General features: G+C 36.3%; 1 long non-coding RNA gene across 1 annotated transcript in view; it reads right to left on the bottom strand.

Annotated features, from left to right (window-relative positions):
- Positions 1 to 4,005: 4,005 nt before the first annotated feature.
- LOC141408628 (uncharacterized) overlaps positions 4,006 to 18,641 on the bottom strand; it is a 79,667-nt gene continuing 65,031 nt past the window's right edge. The window contains exon 2 of the long non-coding RNA XR_012424508.1: positions 4,006 to 4,188. This is a non-coding gene — a long non-coding RNA (uncharacterized lncRNA). The remainder of the gene's footprint in view (positions 4,189 to 18,641) is intronic.

Genomic DNA, 18,641 nt, shown 5'->3' with positions numbered 1-18,641 from the left:
CAGATACTCTAAATCATCTCTCTCAAGTCCAAACTTCCACAGATCTCTAGGGCAGGGCACAATGCCTCCAACGTCTTCGCTAATGCATAAGAAAAGTGACCTGTGCTCCAATTCCTAGTAATTTCCTCATCTCCATTTGAGACCTCATCAGCCTGGCCATCTCTGTCCATATCGCTATCAGCATTTTGGTCAAAACCATTCAACAAGTCTCTAGGAAGTTTCAAACTTTCCCTCATCTTCCTGTCTTCTTGAGTCCTCCAAACTGTTCCAACCTGTGTCCATTACTCACTTCCAAAGTCACTTCCACATTTTTAAGTATTTTTATAGCAATGCCCCACTTTCCAGCACCAATTTTCTGTATTAGTCCATTCTTGCATTGCTATAAAGAACTACCTGAGACTGGGTAATTTATTTAAAAAAAAAAAAAGAGGTTTAATTGGCTCACGATTCTGCAGGCTATAAAGGAAGCATGGCTGGGCAGGCCTGAGGAAACTTACAATCATGACAGAAGGCAAAGAGGAAGGAGACATGTCTTACATGGCCAGAGCAAGAGGAAGAGAGAGGGTGGAAGGTGCTGCACACTTTTAAACAGCAGATCTCATGATTACTCACTCACTATCATGAGAACAGCACCAAAGGGGAAATTTGCTGCCTTGATCCAATCACTTCCCACCAGACCACACCTCCAACATTGGGGATTAAAATTTGACATGAGATTTTGTCAGGGACAAAGACCCAACCATATAAGGGAGGAAATTATTTTCCTGATCACATAGTATCTCTTCAACTAAGGCAGATTTTATGTTTGTTTTATCTTCTCATTTCTAGGATAAGGATCTATAGCTTCTCTAAATTTTCCTTTAGACTCCTCAGCATCCCAGACACTCTCCTTTGAATGAATAGCTCTCTTGGGAAATGGCAGGAAATTTTAACAGAAGGCTCATGATGTGACCTGGCCTGGGCCAGGTCTCTGTAGAGCCTCTGTGTGCACAATGCTTCCACACATGCAACTCTGGCTTTCTTAGAAGCCATGCCACATTATTGTCTCATCTGAGTTTGCAGGTGTGGAAGCTCCTGGTGTCCTTCTCAAATAGTGTGCCTTACTTTCAGGGTGTCCCTGGTTCTGTCACTCAAGGATTCACTTTTTAACTCAAATTCACTATTTTATATATTTATAGCTACTAAATTTTATCTTGTAAGCTTTAACCCAATATGCCAGATATCAAGACCACTTAACTATTATTTACTGTCTCTTCCAAATTTTCATCATTCCAAAATGTGAGGAGTGTTTTCAAAGACTTTATATTTGATGATAATTCTTACTACCGAAGGAAAAAGCAAAGCAGTAAAGACATCAACCCTGTAATGAATGATCTTTGGAGAAGTTTTATAAGCAGGCTGCTGAACTAGAGCCTAATGGTAAAAACACTTCCCAACTATCAGAGAGTTACATATCTTGATGACATTCGCAAGACCCCTAAACCACAATTGCCCATAGAAGTTTTTTTACCCAATAAAATATTTTGGCCTACATAAAGGTACTTCATAAGAAGCAGCCCTCAAAACTCACCATTGCATTTCATGTAAGGATTTATTGAGCAGATGGTTTACTACATGACATATGTCCTCTTTGCAAGGACCCAACAGAAGCTTCAGTGCTCTCAGTGCTGTTTCTCTTTCCTATAGACACTTGTATTTATGATGTTTCCTCTTTACTTTGATTGTTAGGAAGCCCACAGCAACATTTGTAAACTACCTCTAGGAAGTGTACAAAGTATGGAATAACAGAATGTCATGGCACACATTTTATGAAGCAACAACACACTCCGTTCCCTCTTATTTCCTTTAATGTTGTTTTTCCTTTACCCTAATTTTCTCACTCTTTTGCATCATCTTATTAAACTTTATGTATTGTTAAAGCCATCAAAAATCTTTTTAGAATAAAGATAAAAATAGAAGATAGATAAACAATCCAGGCCACATCTTTCTAAGGATTTTATCAACAACAATATCATGAGAATTTTGCTAGAAGGTTTGCTACATCAAAATACATACACTATGTTTATAGCTTTAACATGATCCACAGGACTTATGATTATTTATTTATTTAACTTTTTTTTTTCTTTTTGAAACAGGGTCTCACCCGGTCACCCAAGCTGGAGTGCAGTGGTGCAATCACAGCTTGCTGCAGCCTCAACCTCCCAGGGTCAAGCAATCCTCCTGCCTCAGCCTCCTGAGTAGCTGGGACTATAGGACTACAGGCACTCACCACCACATCTGGTTAATTATTTTTATTTTTTGTAGAGATGGGGTCCCACTATGTTCCCCAGTCTCAATTATTTAAAAGAACAAGGAAAATAAGGAAATGTCCTTGTCCTAGTAGAACCATACCAGTTCCTGACAATTACTACTTTTCTAATTGTTTACAAATCATAAGTATAGTTGCCATTTTTAGAATTTTTCCAGGGATTAATATCAAGCTAGAAATTCAGGAATTAATATAAAGCTATCCACTCTGTTTGTGGAGGGCGGCATACATATTTTGTTTTTTTCTTTCGAAATCGGGGATATTTGCTCATTCCAAGTATTCTGGAATTCCTCCTATCCTTCATGTCTTATTTAAAGATCACTGATAATAGCTTTGAATGATTAACTGTCAGTTCTCTCAGTATTCTGGAGCAATTAAGAAATGCAGTGAACTTTATATTTAAGCCCAAGAAAAATTAGGCATCATTCTTTTGAGAATAAGGTTTAAAGTATGTTACAAGCTGTTCAAGTGGTTAAACTAGAATAATTAGTATTCTGTGCAAATAATTTTATCCCAAATATAAGCCTCTAGAGAGAGAAGTAAGAGAGTTCAGGAAATTAAAATTCATTGTGCACTCACTGTGTGTGGGTACCACACTAGGTGGTTTACACACCTAATTTCACATTTGTAATAATCCTATAAGGATAAAAAAAATAGCCATTGGGTACTAGGCTTAGTACCTGGGTGACAAAATAATCTGTACAACAAACCCCCGTGGAACAAGTTTTACCTGTAACAAACCTGCACATGTATTCCTGAACCTAAATAAAAGTTAAAAAAAAAACAAAAAAAACAAAAAAAAAACCTTACAATCTAAGTGATTGTGTTATCTTACAGATGAAAAAAAGTTAAGTTTCCAGGAGGTTAAATAGCTGCCTTAGATCACAAAGATAAACTATACAGCTGGGTCTTGAACCTATAGCTCATGCTTTTCCCCCCATATCAGACACGTGAAGTAACATAAAATGGTTAGCCATTTATACCTTTATCTGATTGGAAAATGACAGTCATGAGGTTTATGCCTGTCTTAGTAATCTTATTCCTTCAACACAAAAGTCAACTTGGAGCTAAGAAAACCTACATGAAAGAAGAGTTTTGAATCCCTAAGAAAAATAAATTGCAAAGAAAATACACTTTACCAGAGTACTAAGAGATAGTAAGGCTGCCATACCAAAGGTCGAAGGGAAAATTCTAATAGTAAGAATGAGATATGGCTGGGTGCAGTGGCTCACATCTGTAGTCCCAGCACTTTGGGAGGCCAAGGCAGGTGGCTTTCTTGAGCTCAGGAGTTCAAGACCAGCCTGGGCAACATGGCAAAACCTCATCTCTACCCCTCACTCCCCCAAAAAGAAAAGAAACAAAAAGTTAGCTAGGCGTAGTGGTGCGCACCTGTGGTACCAGCTACTGAGGAGGCTGAGGTGGGACAATCACTTGTGCCTGGGAGGCAGCGGTTGCAGTGAGCCAAGATGGTGCCATTGCATTCCAACCTCGGTGACAGAGTGAGACCCTGTCTCAGAAAAACTTAAAAAAGGAGAATGAGATATATCATTATGAAAAAATAAGACAATATCCTTAGAGCAAAGTGAAGAAAAGAAAAAACAAAAGTTAGATCAGACAGTGACAGAACATTATCAGGCAACGGAAGATTATAATTACAGTTTAGTTAAGAAAAAGATATCTATATTTAGTTACTTACATTTCTTTAAATTTGCTTTAATTGCAGTTGAAGCCATAGTAGTAGCATGTATAGAAGAGACTGATCCAGGGGGTTGGGGTAGGCTCCTGTTATCTCTCCTTTGATAATAATCTGCTGACTGTAGTGCTTAATTCCAAGTGAGAAGTTGGAGCCACTGAATGTACACATTATACTGCCCCAGCATCTAGGAACAAAGGAAAAAAAAGTCTTCTAAATTTGAGATTATTAAATAATTAGTATATAATAGAACATATAATCTTTTGAAGAAGTAATTCATAAGAAAGAGTTTATAAATATGTTGCTGATTTTAAATAAAACAATGTGTTTCTCAGGAGTGTAAATTTGTTCAACCACTGTGGAAGACAGTGTGGCAATTCCTCAGAGTCCTAAAGACAGAAATACCATTTGACCTGGCAATCCCATTATTGGGTATGTACCCAAAGGAATGTAAATCATTCTATTATAAAGACACATGCACGCATATGTTTATTGCAGCACTATTCACAATAGCAAAGACATGGAATCAACCTAAATGCCCAACAATGATGGACTGAATAAAGAAAATGTGGTACGTATACACCAAGGAATACTATGCAGCCATTAAAAAGGATGAGATCATGTCCTTTGCAGGGACATGGATGGAGCTGGAGGCCATTATCCTTAGCAAACTAACACAGGAACAGAAAACCGAATACCACTTGTTCTCACTTATAAGTGGGAGCTAAATGATGAGAACACATGGACACATAGAGGGAAACAACCCACACTGGGGCCTATTGGAGGGTGGAAAGTGGGAGGAGGCAGAGGGAGAGGATCAGGAAAAATAACTTATGAGTACTAGGCTTAATACCTGGGTGATGAAATAATCTGTCCAACAAACTCCCACGACACACGTTTACCTATGTAACAAACCTGTACATGTACCCCTGAACTCAAAAGTCAAAACAAAAAAAAAGTGTGGTTCTCAAATTTCCATCAGACGCCAGAGTATTTCCCAAATTCATTCAAGGTGACTAGCATACACTTCTAGGGAGACATAACTACAATGCAATACAGGTAAAGATCCAATTGTATTGTTACTTACCTGGCACAAGGTTACTTCTGCTAACTGATAAAAGAATGAATTCACTAGCAAACATTTATCATTTTTTATCCAACAGTATACAAGAAAGAGGGTGTTTCTGTTATATATGATAAACATTGATTCCTTATATAGAAGCATACCTACGCCAAAAAGGGCAACCCATACAGATAATTCTCCATAACAGAAAGAGACCTTAAAAGCATACAACATTTTGTTCTATTTTTGCCTCTTACTTTCTATTCCAGCTACTCATAATCATGTCTGTACTCAATCAGATCTAAACCTGTTGAGATTTCAGGAGCTCCAGCCTATGGAATCCTACCATGTGCCTTTTAGTCCCTAACCCTAGAACCCAGTACCTGTCATCTCCATTTATCTGGTAGCAGCTGCCACTAGAAAAGCAATAGTCCTCCTATTTTTAGTATCTACAACATACTAGCAGACACTGAGCTGATCTCATTTCATAATTAATCTCAAACCTCATCACAATCCTACAAGTTCTAATAATACCCCAATTTAAAGTTTAGGAAGCAAGGTCAGAAAGCCAATAAGTGGCCAAACCAGAATTGAAAACCAGGCACATCCAACCCTAAAACTTTGCCTTTCCAATAAGTCACATTGCCCCTCTAATTACGAACAGAGTGTCCTCTTCCTCCTCAGTACCCACTCCTTCTTTCCCTGATCTTTTCTGAGTTAAGCACCTTACACCATAACATTATGTCTTGAGTCAATTAGGAGACTTTTACTGTCACTCTGCAGTTCCAAGTAGCAGTAAACCTATCTCAAACTGGCTTCAACACTGAAGCAGCTTTATTTGGTTCAAGTAACTAGAAAGTTAAGAGGTAGGAAAGCATTAAGCATGCTTTGCTCAGGGCTCCAGCCCCATTTCTCTGCTGTTCTGCTGCCTATGCTTGACTCCTTAAGTTGCCTTCAGAAGATAGTTAAAGGGAAAAAAAGTCCCACTTCAGAGAACCATCTGACAAAACTACTAGGGTTCCCTCTGATGACCACTCTAAGCAAGTCACAATGGCCAACACCAGTAATATGCTATGGCTGCCTTAGGACAATGTTCTCCATCTCTGGAATAGTTCCTGAACAAAACATTCTAGCAAGAGGAGTAACATTACCTGGTTGGACTAGAACAGTGGTTCTGCGTATTATCATCACCTGGTGATCTGTACGTACACTAACAACTCCCAGGCCACATCCCAGATCATTTCATCTCTAGAGCTGGCATCCTGGTGTTTATAATTTTGTTAAACTCCACAAGTAATTGGAATGTGCATCAGAGTTAGAAACAACTGGCTTACACTTATCAGATCACATTCCTGGAGTTGAGAGCGGGATCAATCCCACTCACTCTGCATGCACTCCTCCGGGGTGAAGTGGAATGGGTGGAATGGATGCAGGAGGGGTCAATGCCTCTGCAGCATTTACCATGCCTTGTTTTAAAATGGCCTCTTCCCCACTACACCATAAACTTCATGAAAATATAAAGTGTGTCAGGTCTACTCACTATTGCGCCTAGCAAGTACCTGGATGTAATAGTAAATATCCATTGAAACTTTTTAATGAATGAATGATTTGCAGACTCTATAAGGCTGGCTTTGCAAGCAAGTCCCATTCCCCTTTAAATGAGACAGACATCTTCTTCAGATTAACCTCTCAGTGTCCACTGTCACTCTTGGCTCAAAACTCTCAGGGATTCTCCCCTGCCTGCTTCATAACCTCCAGCTTCTTCACCCTGTGTTAAAAGTCAGCCACAGTTTATCCTTTATCTGCTTCTCCAGTGCCATCCCTGAGGATCACCTGCACTCAGAATACCTCATCTTTACCGAATTCTTCTCAAACGCATTCTACCTACAAGAAGCTGCTTTTTTCCCCACCATCAAGAATGGCTATAAAATAACCTTATTTTCATTCAAAAATTGAACTAACGCTCTATGCAAAGTGTCTTGGATCATATGAAGGATAATAATAACACCATAATAACAACCGACACTTTTTCAGCTCCTGTAAAAGCAAACAACTTCTCTCTTGTCCTATAATATGGCACTTTATGTGTTACATATTAACAGGTTGCAGCATAACATACTAACTGCAATGACCTTAGGAAATGGTTATGTTTGTTACCCTTAGTTTCCCAGATGGAAAAGCTGAGGCACAAGGAGACTATGTGACTTATCCAAAGCCACACAGCTAGTAAGTTGCAAGCCCAGGATTTAAGCTTGTTATATGACTTCAGAATCCAGGCACTTAACCATTACAACCTTGACAGGCAGAAAAAGAGCAAATAAGCTGTGACAATAGGCTGGGCTATGACAGTGGCAGTGGGAATGAGGAGAAAAGGTCATCCATGTATTTACAGAGAGGTATCATAAAGGAAAGGCAAACAGTGAAACCTCAACAATATCATAGCTTATAGCTGTATAATGAAAATGAACCCAAACTGCCATATTACAGGATGAGAGAGAAACCTTGGCAGAGTATAGTTTCTCATAAAAAATGGGCTCTTAAACGAGATATTTTTATGATCTGAAGATTAATAACATGTAATGGGCTGATCATGGAAGGGTTTGAATGTGAGGGTGGCCAGGGGTCACAACCAGGCAAGAATCTGAGGATTGTGGTCCCCCATCCATTGTCTAATGCCTGAGTAAGGCTGAGGCTCAAAAAATAAAAAAGTCAAAAACAGAATCATGATCTCAGAGACCCAGCCCATGTGGCATGCGTCCTCTTGAGAGAGGCCCCTGGTTTTCAGAAGTCTAGAAATGTGTGTAGAGAAATAAGGCAAAACACAGCAGGTGATGCCAGCTGGAACCTTCTCTGTTTTATTCATGCCTCGTTGGCAGACGGCTGGTTCCCAGGAGGTGGCTGAATCTCACAAGGTTCAGATGTTAGAGGAAACAAATAACTAATTGTGCTGAACCTCAGCTTGGATTCATTCTGGGGTGTGGACAAGCGTTTGTGTCTCCAGAGACTGCAGTGAAGTGGAAAGCATCTATTAGCCAGCTTGGTCATCTGAACTGAACAGAATAATTGAACTGTTGCCAAATCTGTGGGTGACTAGATGTCTTGTGTAAGCCAGGACAATCCTGAGAAATCATGGTCATTGTCAACCGTGGCCTACACTTGAAAGGTATGGCATGTCTCCATTTTCCCTTGGAAACACATTATGCATCTCTCTAAACTTGTTTAAGTTTGGTTACATTTCTTACAGGAACTAAGTGTATTTTCATCTTTTATATTTTTCTACCTAGATAACTAACAAGTCTATTCCCTGCTCTGTCAAAGACTTCCCTTTTATATGTTTTAAAACTATTTGATGCATCAAGCCTTGCCCTTCTATTCTAGTTCAATTCAGAGGTCAGAATTAGAACAACTTCTGAGTGCTCCCCTATCTGCAAGATCTTAATGCTCAGAGTTGGACAGGTGAAGGGAAAATAATTAAAAGGCTGCTCCTTCCCTTCAAGTAGCTCTCAAATCTTTGGGGATACAAACACAGCTTTATATCATAGAAATCTATGACCACAGTGTAATGAAAATGACATAAGATCTCAAGTGATGAATAGATTGCAGGGAAGTTTCCTAGAGGAGGCAACTCTCAGCTTGGCCTTGAGGAGCAAGACTTCAACAAGAAAAGAAAATGGTCACTTGAATCCTCTGTGATTCCCTTAGAAATAAGGTGTGATATGAATAAAAAGTAAAATAAATACTCAAGTTGTAATATTTTCAGGGAATCTGTATGAAGACATCCAGAAGGTAGTTAGCAGTTCCGGACTGTGAGTACAGACATGGAAGCCACATGCCTATGACGACGAGCAAAGTCATGGGGTAGATAGAATACACCTGGAGAAATGGAAGAGAAGCCTGAGTAAGGAATCTTAGGGAACACCTGAGTGTAAGGCAGAGACAAAAGTGGAGACATTAACATGAGCTAAGAGCAGTTGTCAGAGAGAACAGTAAACTGTCAGCATGCCAACAACATATCAGGTAGGATCAAGACTGAGGAGAGGCCACAGGATTTTACATTTAAAAGCCATTCTCAGCCTTCCTAAGAGTAGTTTCAATGAAACAGTAAGTGTGGATGCCTGACTGGATCCAAAGTGTAGATCCCACATTGGATCAAGAAATGAAAGGGATATGGGGGATGATGTTGGGAGCTCCTCTTTATCAGCAAGTGAGATGAACGGAAGATAGCATCTTAAATGGAGATTTGGTGAAGAAAAGGATTTTCCTTTTAACAACAGGCAGGCACTATGGAAATTAGTTAAATCAAGTGATTTCTCACCCTTTGGGGGTTTATAGTCCTAGCAAGATTCACAAGAAGTAAGAAGCCTCAAAATGACTAAGTTTGGAAAACTGTGGACACAGTTGAAAACAGAGGCAAAATTTCTGTGAAGCTGATGAAGCTGAAGTTTCAAGACCCTTCCATTGCATGAAATCCTCCAGAAGTTCAACTTAATTTTCAACTTAATTTTGTATTTATGATTTTTTATTGTTTTTCTTAAGGAGGACTCCAAGTTTATAAACACTTTGAAACCACGAAAACGTGGATTGCCACTGACCAAGAATAAATAAAATTGTCACTCTCTTTAAATGTCATGAGCAGACTCAAAATAATTAATTCCTTACCATTGTAGATGGTCGAGCCAAGGTTGGAATCATGTAAGAGAATGACATAGAAGAAACTGAGTGACCTGAGTGATGAAATAATCTGTGCATCAAACCCCCGTGACACAAGTTTACCTATATAACAAACCTGTACGTGTACCCCTGAACCTAAAAGTTTGTTTGTTTGTTTGTTTTGAGATGGAGTCTCACTCTGTTGCCCAGGCTGGAGTGCAGTGGCACGATCTCGGCTCACTGCAACCTCTACCTCCCAGGTTCAATCAATTCTCCTGTCTCAGCCTCCTGAGTAGCTGGAACTACAGGTGCACACCACCATGCCTGGCTAATTTTTGTATTTTTAGTAGAGACGGGGTTTTGCCATATTGGTCAGACTGGTCTCGATCTTCGTGACCCTTAGTGATCCGCCTGCTGCGGCCTCCCAAAGTGCTAGGATTACAGGCATGAACCACCACGTCCAGCCCCTACAAGTTTTAAAAATAAATAATGCAAAAGACTGATCCCTATGTGCTAGAACAGAAAAAAAAAAAAAAAAAGAAAAGAAAGGAATGAGTCTAATCTGCAACAGAATGAAGTCAATGGCCCATAAGCTCTCTCTCAACACAATGGCTCCAACTTTGTAAAGTTTCACCGCTTTTAAAAGGAACAATTCTCAAGGATTTTTTACTCATATTTTTAAATACAGTAGTTCTTAACCATTAAGATAAATACATACATACATACATACATAGTAGAGATCTAGTTACACATGATCTTGACATGTAACTATGGAAAAAATGTAGATTTTTAAAAAGTTGCAAGTTCTAAGTCTGATTCTACTACCAATCCATTTTGTGTTCAGCTTTATTCTACCTTGTAAGGAATATGATTCTTATTCTGTTTAGAGAAACAAACAAATAACTGTCTGCCTGCCTCCAGCAGCTTTAATTTTCTTTAATTTTTAATATAAAATTACTTTGTATCCATTATAGTATTTCTAAGGTTTTGGTATAATTGCTCTATTAGCTTGGTCAAGTTAGTTGGAAAGTTAACTACCATTTATTGTACAACAGTTTACACACAGGAATTAACCATTCATTAAAAGTTATTAAAATATTACCTATAAATCCATCTAGCCAAGGGCATTTCTGGGAGCTAGTTATCTGACAATTTTTGTAATTTTTTTTAGTGTTACTAGATATTTTAAATTTTCTCATTTTAGGTAATTTTGGTAATAGAGTTTTTCCTTAAGAATCATTCCTTTTTATGCAGATTTTTTTAAAACTTGACATAATATTATTCAATAATTATTTTAATAATCTGTATATCTAATTTTTTCTTTTCCTTGAATACGCTTGCCAAAAGTTCATGCCTTTATTGTTTCTAAACAGATAGCTCTTTAATTTATTAAGCAATTCTACAACTTTTCCATTTTATAATTTATTAGTGCTATTGTCAAATCTTGATTGTTCTGAAATTTGAATGTATCTTTCAATAAATGCTGAAGAAATTTGTCAGTGGACATGTAAAGATGTGAACTGAGTCATAGTTGTAGTTGACACATACATGTGATAGTAGCTATGCATGGAAGATGTGTTCATTCAGTTGACACCTCAGATGATTTATTTGCATTGATAGCCCAACATGGGGTTAAATTTTAGCTTTAAAATAATTTCTTCAATTTAATTTTTTAAAATGACCTAAAATATCATACCATGTGGCTGCATTGAAATGAAATTTTTTGTTTATGCAGATGATTTTCCATCTCGTACAAGGCAATACAATTAAAGATGGTCAAAGTTAACAGATTTCTCATATAGATAATAGAGCTTCCAAAGCTAGGAATGGGGGTATGACCAATTCTGGCTGACTTTCTAGAGATGCTAATTGTAATCCAGCTATATGTACTTCAATTAAGGAAAAAAACTATTAGTTCAACCCAGTAGAAAAAGCAACTAAACCTCTTTAAATATGCTTTCAAATTAAACTGTCAATTCTAAAGATGAATAGTAGTTATGGCCAGAAGAACAGGAATGAAGAACAGTGTGTCACGACGATGTAACACAAAATTGATGATTCCAAAAAGACATGCAGAAAGGTTTTCAGACTTTGAATGCGAAGAGACGGAAACTAAAAATTTGATTGCAATATTCAAAAAGAAGAAAGTAGTATGCAATTGCATTGATAAGTATATAACACAGTATATTTATTTGCAGATGACATGGTGGTATATAGAAAGTTCTAAGGAATTTACCAAAAAAAAAAAAACCTACTAGAGATTGATTGCATTTCCATACATTCACGATTGGGAAATTGTATTTTATAAAAACAAGACACATAGTAAACATGCAAAATCAATTATAGTTTTACATACTAGCAATTGGGAAAAATAAAACAATAAATTTATAGGATCAAAAACATATAATGTTAACAAAATAGGTGTAAGACTTCTCGCTACACAGTATACTGAAAAATATATCAAAGAGAAATGTTGAAATTGTTAAATATATGAAAAAATAAATCATGATCATGCTTTAGAAGACTCAATTTTAAAATGTCAGTTATCTCCAAATTGATACATAGGTTTAATGCACTTCCAATCAAAACCCCATAGGTTTTTTCCCCCAGGAAATTAATAAGGTGATTCTAAAATTTATATGGAATTACAATACACCTAGAATAGCCAAAAAAAACTTGAAAAGGGAGAACCAAGACAGAAAAGTTATAATAACTAATATCAAGACTCACTATAAAGCTACAGTAATCAACACTGTTTGTGGTGTTGGTATAAGAATAGGAAAAAAGATCAATTAAACAGGAAAGACAATTCATAAATAGATGTATATATGTGTGGTCAGTTGATTTTAAACAAAGGTGCCAAAGTAAATAACTGGGTAAAAGAAAACCTTTCCAACACGTGGTAAAAAATAAATAAATAAATAACTAGATGACTGCAATGAACAAATTGAACTTCAATCCCTATCTCACACCAAATATAAAAATTATTATGAAATAGATAATACATCTAGAAGTGAAAAGCAAAATAAAGCTTCTAGAATAAAATATACAATATGTTTGCAACTTTGGCATGGGCAAATATACAGTACGCAAAAAGCACTAACCATATAATATTACTCAGTTGAACTTTATCAAAACAAAAATTTCTGCTTATCAGAAGACACTATTAAATAAAAATGTAAGCTGTAGACTGGGAGAAAATATTTACAGCACACACACACGTATATATGTGTGTTACAAATATTGTGTCTTGTAAATATTTATAACACACATATATAAATATATAAATATATTATACATTAAAATATATAAATATCTAAATATATATTTTATAAACATGTTATAATTATATGTTATATTTTATAAATATTTATATATTATATAATATACATATTTATGTTATATATATTTACAACATGTATTTTTTATATATTATATATTTTAGAATATGTTTTATATATATTTATATGTGTGTGTTGTAAATATTGTTCATGTGTTGTAATATTATAGACATATTCAGAATTATTCTATTTCACATGTATTTTAATAGTATAGATATATCCAAAATGTATTATGTTTCATATATACTGTAGTATTGTAGATACAGACAGAATGTGTAAAGAACATTTATAAATCAGTAATAAAATAAATACAGGCATACCTTATTGTATTGTACTTTGTCTTATTACGTTTTGCAGATATTGCATTTTTTACAAATTGAAGATTTGTGGCAACCCTGCATGGAGCACATCTATCAGCACCATATTTCCAACAACATGTGCTCATCTCTGTGTCACATTTTGAGAATTCTCACAGTATTTCAAATTTTTTCATTCTTATTATATTTATTATGATGATATGTGACCATTGATTTTTGGTTTTACTATTGTAATTGTTTTAGAGCACTATGAGCCATACCCATATAAGACAGTGAACTTAATCAGTAAAGGTTTTGTGTACTTTCACTGCTCCACCAACCAGTGCTCCACCAACCCCATCTTGTTCCCTTCTTGTTCCCCAAAACAGCAGTATTGAAATTAGGCCAAATAAAAACCCTACACTGGTCTCTAAGTGTTGAAGTAAAAGAAAGAGTCGCAGATCTCTCACTTTAAATCAAAAACTAGAAATCATTAAACTTAATGAGTAAAGGATGCCAAAAGTCAAGACAGGCCAAAAGCTAGGCTTCTTGATCCAAACAGTTAGCCAAGTTGTGAAAGCAAAGGAAAAGTTACTGAAGTATATTAAAAGTGCTATTCCAGTGAACACTCAAATGATAGGAAAGCAAAACAGTCTTATTGCCGATATGGAGAAAGTGTTGGTGGTCTGGATAGAAGATTAAACCAGCCACAACATTAAGTCAAAGCCTAATCCAGGGCAAGGCCCTAATTCTCTTCAATTCTATGAAGGCTGAGAAAGGGAAAGTAGTGGCAGAAGAAAAGTTTGAAGCTATTAGAGATTTGTTCATGAGGTTTAAGGAAAGAAGCCATCTCTATAATGCAGAAGTGCAAGGTGAAGCAGCAAGTGCTGATATTGAAGCTGCAGCAAGTTATCTGGAAGATTCAGTCAAGATAATTGATGAAACGGGCTACACTAAACAACAGATTTTCATTGTAGACAAAACATCCTCCTATTGGAAGCAGATGACATCTAGGACTTCCATAGCTAGAGAAGAGAAGTCAATACCTGGCTCCAAAGCCTCAAAGGACAGCTTGACTCTATTGTTAGGGGCCAGTGCAACTGCTGAATTTAAGCTGTAGCCAATGCTCATTTACCATTCTGAAAGTCCTAGGTCTCTTAAGACTTGTACTAAATCTGCTCTGCCTGTGCTCTATATATGGAACAACAGAGCCTGGATGACAACACATCTGTTTACAGTATGATTTACTGAATATTTTAAGCCCACTGTTGTGACCTACTGCTTAGGAAAAAAAAATTATTCTTTCAAAATATTACTGCTCATTGGCAATGCACCTGTTCACTTAAGAGCTCTGATAATTGTTTTCTTCATGACTTCTAACACAACATCCATTCTGCAGCCCATAGATCGAGCAGTAATTTTGGCTTACAAGTCTTATTAATTAAGAAATACGTTCTATAAGGCTATAGTGGCCATAGATAGTTATTCCTCTAGTGGAGCTGGGCAACATAAATTGAAAACTTTCTGGAAAGGATCACCAATTTAGGTGTCATTAAGAATATTTGTCATTCATGAGAGAAGGTCCAAATATTATTAAGAATATTTGTCATTCATGAGAGAAGGTCAAACATGCATAAGAATGTGGAAGAAGTTGATTCCAACCTTTATGGATGACCTGGAGGGCTTCAAAACTTCAGTGGAGGAAGTCACTGCAGATGTGGTGGAAGTAGCAAGACAATTAGAATTAGAAGTGGAGCCCAAAGATGTGACTGAATTGCAGCAATCTTATTATAAAACTAACAAATAAGGAGTTGCATCTTATGGATGAACATACAAAGTGGTTTCTTGAGATTAAAGCTACTCCTAATAAAGATACTGTGAACGCTGTTGAAATGACAATAAAGGATTTAGAATGTTACATAAACTTAGTTGATAAAGCAGCAGCAGATTTTGGGAGGATTAACTTCAGTTTTGAAAGAAGTTTTACTGCGGGTAAAATACTATCAAATAGTACCACATCCTACAGAGAAATCTTGTAAAAGGAAGAGTCAATCAATGCAGCCAACTTTATTGTCTTATTTTAAGAAATTGTCGCAGCCACCTAGGCTTCAGCAGCCACCAGCCTGATCAGTCAGCAACGATTAACATCAAGGCAAGATCCTCCATCAATAAAAAAATTATGACTCAGTGAAGGCTCAGATGATTGTTAGCATTTTTAACAATAAAGTATTTTTAATTAATGTATGTACATTTTTAGATATAATGTTTTGGCACATTTAATAGGCCACAGTATCAATGCAACTTTTACATGCATTGAAAAATCCAAAAAGAGTGTGCATCTCACTTTATTGTGGGATCTAGAACCAAACTCACAATGTCTCTGGCTTGCGCCTGTAAATAAAAATTGGAATTTAAAAGTATATGAATAGTCAATAAGCACATGGAAAGGTGTTCAACATCATTAGTCATCAAGAAAAATGTAAGTTATAACCATGATGGAATACCATATCACATTTACTAGGATTAATTTTTTTTAAGTAAATAGCAATTTAACAACAACTTTTGAAGACTTTGTCCATTCTTTATAAAGTTAAATATATACCACAGGTATATACATTGTCAAAGTATATACCTGTCAAAGTATATACCAAAGTTTATCAAATTATACTTAATATCTGAATATTGTATTGCATGTATAGCCTACCTCAATACAAAAATTTTTTCAAGTAATACTTAGCTAAATCTTTATAACTGAAAAGGCCTGAGTTTAGAAAATTTGGAAAAATTATTCTAACCAGTCTTCCATCTAAAGTTACATTTTTAATTTCTTGTTTGCCACAGGAATTATTTAGGAGAGTATCTTGTTTACATGTAATTGTGAATTATTAGTTTTAGTGTATAGTGGTCAAGAATGTAATTTGCATAATTTCTGCTCTTGATCTCTATAAATATTTTTCTTCCAAAGCTAATAAATTTCCATAAAGATCGGATTATCAGTTTAAAATAAGGAAGCCTGAAATATCCAAATAGAGATAATAGATATAGAAAATGGAAAGATATAAGAGTAGAAATGAAATTAGAAAATATTGGTTTTCATATTTTTAATGTAATCTGTCAACAATTAACTTTTCTTTATATTTCAAATAAATTTTCTACTACATATCTCAAAGGAATATTATTTGGTCTGCTTAAATATATTTTCATTTGGAACTGTACCCTTATTAAAATAAAATATTTTTAAGTTCCTTGTATTGCATTGCCTTAAGTATATTTCCTACAAACAGAACTTAGTTGAATTTCACAGGGTTTTAAAAAATAATCTGAGAATTCAGATCTTTTAATATGTAATTTATGTCCATTTTTTACAGCTAAGACTGGCATAGGAGATCTTTATTCTTTCCTCTTGTTTTCTGTTTTCAAACTTTCTTAGTGTTCCCTTTGTTTTGTAGCTTGTTTTTAGATGGACTAGTTCTTTTTTTAATTGTAGCTATTTATATTTTTATTTTCAAAGACGATTTCATCTAGATAAAAGATTCTGTGACTGAAAAACACTTGACTAGCACATATTTGGACATATCCCTATTTTAATTGGTTTCAGACTAAGGCCAATCTTTTTCTAGCATAAGTTCTCCATTTCTTCAAGCAATTGTTTTCGAGGAGGGCATATATCTCTGAGTACTTGTGTATTTAAAATTTTTTTGTTATTTCACAAGTTACAGATGACTAGGCTGGGTATAAAAGCAGTAAGTTATAACTTTGGTTCTCAAAACTCTATACAATACTCCATTTTCTTCTAAATTTAAGCTTTCACAGTAAAAGCCAGAGAATAGCCAGATTTTTGTTATATTTTTAGGTAGTCTGTTTCTTCTGCTTAGATGCTTATGAAAGTTTTTCTTATCATTATGAATTAAAATTGTTGCCAGGATACATCATTGTATGTGCCTTTGTTCATTGATTTGTCTGGAACACAATGATTTTTTTCAATCTGGGTCTTCTGCTCATGATTTTTTTCCTGTTATATCTTTAATTATTGCTTTTATTCATTTAAATATTTTTTCAGGAATGCCAATTATCCATATATTTACTCTTGGCTCTTTGATATTCATATTTTTTGTATTCTATGGAGAAAGCCAGACAGTTCCCTAAAGTCCTCCAGTTTATGGATCCTCCACTAAATCCTTTCGGAGAAAAAGTGTTCTCCCTCTGTGACTTCTAAATACTCTGTTCCCCTGTGGTAAAGTATTTTTCAAAGACTTCATGTGGCTTTCTCCCCTTCTTATGTAACTTGAACGATGTGAAATTTATTCCGATTCAGTGTTTATCAGGGCAGGAGTGTTGAAGTACCTTTCACTCTACTTTATTATCCGATGTGCACAGCATCTGGTCCAAGCCTCAGTGGTCTACATCAGTGGTCCCCAGACTTTTTGGCACCAGGGACCAGTTTTATGGACGACAGTTTTTGCATGGATGGGGCGGGGTATGGGGGTCAGTGGCAGGATGGCTTCAGGATGAAACTGTTCCACCTCAGATCATCAGGCTTTAGATTCTCATAAGAAGCACGCAACCTAGATCCCTTGCATGCACAGTTCACAATAGGGTTTGTGCTCCTATGAGAATCTAATGCTACCACTTATCTGGCAGGAGGCAGAGCTCAGGTGGTAATGCTCACTTGCCAGCTGCTCACCTCTTGCTGTGCGGCCCAATTCATAACAGGTCACAGATGGACACCGGTCCATGGCCCAGGGGGTTGAGGACCCCTGGTCTACATGACTTCATCTAATGTACCTCTCTACCACTGAGGTTCCATCAGACTCCACAAACAGTCTGATTTGCAGTGTACATAAGAATCTACAATTCCAAGCATGCTGTTACCAGCGTTTATTGTTTTGTTGTTGTGGTGGTGGTGGTGTAGTAGTAGCAGTGTTTTGGTTGCCAACCCAACCTATAAGAGCTTTACCTGCAAGAAATTTTCTTCTGAAATGCAATAGGCTTCCACCTGCCTTCCCACTGGTGACCAAAACTGACGTACCACCCAAGTTGTTTCCTGGGCATTTTAATTTCTCTGGATGTAGAATGATATCACAACATTCTCAGATTCACAAATCAATCCACATGGGTAAAAGCCCACCTGCCCACATTTTTATTGGAGCCAATCCTGAGTCTCTGAGTCTGATAATGGACAGACAACACAGAGGACTCCACATACCCTCCCTCCTCATTTCAAAGGGTTTCTATGTCATGTAAAGTTGTCTGTTATGCCATAGAAAGAGACCTGGGTAGGTTTGTCTCA

This window comes from Macaca fascicularis, chromosome 15, assembly GCF_037993035.2.
Source record: "Macaca fascicularis isolate 582-1 chromosome 15, T2T-MFA8v1.1".
NCBI classification, from domain to species: domain Eukaryota; kingdom Metazoa; phylum Chordata; class Mammalia; order Primates; family Cercopithecidae; genus Macaca; species Macaca fascicularis.
The sequence above is the reverse complement of the archived record's forward strand: the minus strand, read 5'-3'. Positions and strand labels throughout refer to the sequence as shown.